The sequence below is a fragment of the Alligator sinensis genome, unplaced genomic scaffold, assembly GCF_000455745.1.
Source record: "Alligator sinensis unplaced genomic scaffold, ASM45574v1 scaffold1223_1, whole genome shotgun sequence".
Taxonomy (NCBI): domain Eukaryota; kingdom Metazoa; phylum Chordata; order Crocodylia; family Alligatoridae; genus Alligator; species Alligator sinensis.
Genome location: NW_005842062.1, coordinates 630,845 through 635,130, shown reverse-complemented (window position 1 = coordinate 635,130; position 4,286 = coordinate 630,845). Strand labels below are relative to the sequence as shown.

At 43.8% G+C, this 4,286-nt stretch overlaps 1 protein-coding gene across 1 annotated transcript in view; it reads right to left on the bottom strand.

The window, feature by feature from the left end:
* Positions 1 to 4,286, bottom strand: part of GLRB (glycine receptor beta) — a 68,043-nt gene that overhangs the window by 29,773 nt on the left and 33,984 nt on the right. The window lies entirely within an intron of this gene.

Below are 4,286 nucleotides of genomic sequence, written 5' to 3'. Positions count from 1 at the left end.
CCCTACTAGTTAGGGGGTGACAAAATTTTAAAGACAAAATGGCTTCCATTAGAAAATGCTTATTTATTGAAACTGAGAAGGTGCACAGAGGAGGGTCAGTTTTCAGAAATCCTGACATGAAAAATGTTTCAAAAAAAGTTTTGAAAGTGTTGAAACGTTCCATTTGACACTTTCAAATTATTTTTATTTCCAGTTCAAAGTGACTTTTCATTTTGAAATTTGAGTTTATACATAGCACAATTAAAAACATCTGAAGTCAAAATTGAAATCTGATTTCAAAATTATCTTAATTAAAGCATTGATTGACCTTTTTTTTCCCCCCTACAACTCATTGGTTCATAAAAGCCCCTGGCATTGTGGTATCTTATTTGGATTTTGGAAGGGAAAATTTTCAAAGTCTAAAACTCACATAGCCTGGGGAAACTATTTTCTGCTCAATTCTAGTCTAGAAGTACAGAGACCATCTCAACCTAAAAGTGATTTCAAGTAGAAGTTGGTAAAACAGTGCTATACGGAGTGCTAGTGATCCTCCAATTTCATTACTTCTCTTTCCTGTTCTGTATGCTGGCAATGGAGCCTATCCCACTACTCCAGCTGCAACAGTGAGGGGTCTGGATAGGTCACCTACTAAGGTGATAAGAAGAGGATATTGTTCCTGTTTTTGTTTGGCAGATGGTTATTTTGGACTTTTTTCCAGTCTCACTGTCACATAGTTTGCTGGATCTTATATTACCATATTAGCCATGTAGCATACACACCTTTTCCCCAAAACTTAGCTTGCTAAAATTGGAATGTGCGTCTTAAATGGGAAAGCTGAGTTTTGTCCTGGAATAGAAGCACCTCACTTTGATTCCTGTTATCCCTGGCAGCAGCAGTGGCATTTCACTCAGGCAGCTGAGGGAGTAAATTCACTTAATGGCTCATTGTTCTTCACTCCACTCTCCTTTTGAATATTCTTGATTTTCAACTAGTCAAGCTAGCATTACTTTGGCAATTTTTCTGTCTGTTAGCTGCTCCTGGTCTGTCTTTTCCTATTTGAACTGGAAAGTGTTTTTAGTTCTTTTCAAAATCATAGATCTACCCACAGAGATCAGTCTCCAGCAGCAGCTAGGGTTTCAGCTTTTGGTTAATCAGGAAAGGGAGTGTGAAGAAGTCTCAGATTAGGCACTGTCTCTTCTCTATGTTGACATAACTCCAGAAAAATATTTTTTCTTCACTCTCCGTTCCCCAAAACAAGATGCGTGTCTTATTTGGGGGGGTGTGGTATGTAAGAAAATAAGATATGGCAGGGCCCAAAGTCTAGAAGAGACTTTTTTCTATATAAAACAATTGATAAACTTCTGCATGGATTTTTACTTACCACCCGGCATGCTATCTTGCAAAAGTCTAGGTTAGGGTTTAAATATACATTCCTCATAACTTAGGTGTGTTCTGGTGTGGCTGGTAGGTTAAAGCAGCTCCTTGTAACCCAGGGGGTTATTTGGGCACGAGTCTCACCCAAGTTGCTGGAAAATGGCATGGCATTCTTCTGTGTCTGCAACAGCATATGATTCCCCTCATCTCATCTTTCTTATCTCCTAAGCTGAGAAAGCTTATCTCCTAAACTGAGGAATGGGCTGGGCTTCCAGTTTCCAGCCATGAATCCTATTAGTTTCAAGAGCATATGTAGCATCTTGCCTTCATATCTGCTCTCATGTTTGTAGAACTTGGAACTATTGGCTGCCTGCTGAAATCTACCCCGAGACATCTTAGTGGGACCTTCACATTTAAATGTATCATGGCACGTGTGTTTTATGAAGTCTATGTCCACATCAATATTTTCCAATTCATATTTGACTATGAACATAAGTACTCATAAACTTCTGGGAAATGGAACCAAACATCTGGAAATCATTATGATTTACCACTTCAGTTAAAAGCAATTCTCTTCTAAACATCTAGATCCTGTAATCTATGATACACTTTTATTTTCATGAACCATGTTTGTTTACAGTATATTGGGCATCCTTTAGCAATAAAGTCAATCCATAAATAAAAACTTCCACTGCTTTTGACTCCAGTGAAGAAATCTGTACTTAATATTCCACTGATCTCAAGCAATAATATTTCCTACTACATTTACACTCTGCGTAACAGTCTTATATGTACAATTTCTGAATATTCTTCCCCCAAGTCACAGTAACTGCTGGCAGCTATAAATCATTTTTTCATTCATTTATGGGGCATCTAAAAACTATATAATTTCCTCTGAAGGTTCCTAAGTTAGATATTTTATCAATTTCACTATGCTTTTGTGAATCTACTCAATTATCCCACTATGATTGTTATTCATTTTGTGTGGCATGCCACGGAGCAAGATCCCCAAGGGTGGCCGTGATACCCCTGGTGGCTCTGTAACCATGCAAGCTCTGTCCTGAGGGTGCCTTCTTATCTCACCTGTCACAACTTTGATGGAAAAATAACTCAGGAGGCTGCCCATGAGCCTTTGCTTACTTCTGGTTTGCTGAACCTTACTCAAGCTCTCTGATCTGTAGGCCCTTTGCCAGGCCTCTCTTCAGTATGGTACTGCGCAAGGCACCTCAGGCCTTATGGCCAATTGCGTGGTTCCAGCCACCCCTTTACTATGCTCCATGCCTCATGGGTGTTACATTGCTGTTATGCTCTGTTGGGACGTTGGCTTACTCAGACTCCACCCCTTTGATACAGCTAGGCCTTCTAGCCTAGGTCTACTGTGTTGGTCCTGGCTTTGAGGCACTAGCCCACAACGTCCTCTTATTACTGGGCCCCTGGCCCTTGTAGCTCATGCCCCTCTGGCACTGGGCTCTCCAGCCCCTTGCAGCCCATGCCCATCTGGAATAAGCTCTCCATAGCCCTCTCGCTGTGCTCTCCTGGCGCTGGGTTTTCCACAGCCCCTGAGACTGCACACCTCTGGTGCTGGAGATCTACACAATCATGTGCCCCAATGAGGCCTCCTCCCCCCTATTAGCCTCTTCCCAGTCTACCAGTTCAAACAATAACACATACCTAAGCCCCTGGGCTACAACGTAACATTAATAATAAAGGCAGCACTCTGCCCTTTTACGAGGGCCAACTCCCACACTTAAAATACCAGACCCCTTTATCTCTGGGCACCTTATGAGCCCCTAGAGTCTTACTGCATTTGCAGGTAGCAAAGCAGGCAGCCAGATGCACTGGACCACTCTCTTGTGCAGAAGCTCCTTCTCCTGGCAGTTGCCAAAGAGACAGTGACCCCCAGCCAGCCTCAGCCCTGAATTTGTGTGTCCTGGGCTCTGACTCATTCCAGTCAGCTGACCATCTGCAGGTGCCAGCTAATTACCTTGTTAGCCTGTTACTCAGGCAACCTGCAGCTGTGGGGCTCTGTGTAGCCTGCCAGGCTCCTTTGCTAAGCTGTTTCTACTCTTAAAGGCACAGGCACTCCTTGGTGCCCTGTGACAAGCAATATTTTATCTACTTTTGATAACTTACAGGCTACGTATAGCCAATCTGAATCAATTCATAATACCCCTGTATTATGAATACATAGCGCCCATGCCCGCTACAGGGCCGGGAAGTCCGGGTGAGGGTGATCCCCTGCCCTCCATTAATGCTGACTTTGTGAAGGAACATCTTGAGAAGCTGGATACCTTCAAGTCAGCTGGCCCTGACAATCTTCACCCCAGGGTACTCAAGGAGCTGGCGAGCATCATAGCCCAGCCTCTAGCATGGATCTTTGAAAACTCTTGGAGCTCTGGTGTAGTGCCCGAAGACTGGAAGAAGGCCAATGTGGTGCCTATCTTCAAGAAAGGGAGGAAAGTGGATCCGGCTAACTATAGGCCCATCAGCCTGACTTCTATCCTGGGGAAGATCTTAGAAAAGTTTATTAAAGAGGCCATCCTTAATGGACTGGCCGACGTCAACATCTTAAGGGATAGCCAGCACGGGTTTGTTGTGGGTAGGTCTTGCTTGACCAATCTCATTTCCTTCTATGACCAGGTGACCTATCACCTGGACAAGGGAGAAGAGATTGATGTCATATATCTTGACTTCAAAAAAGCCTTCGATCTGGTGTCCCATGATTGCCTCTTGGAGAAACTGGCCAATTGTCGCCTTGGGTCCTCCATGATCCACTGGCTGGAAAATTGGCTCCGGGGTCGGACCCAGAGGGTAGTAATTGATGGAAGTCACTCATCGTGGTGTCCTGTGACCAGTGGGGTCCCCCAAGGCTCTGTCCTTGGATCCATACTGTTCAACATCTTCATTAATGATGTGGACACTGGAGTCAGAAG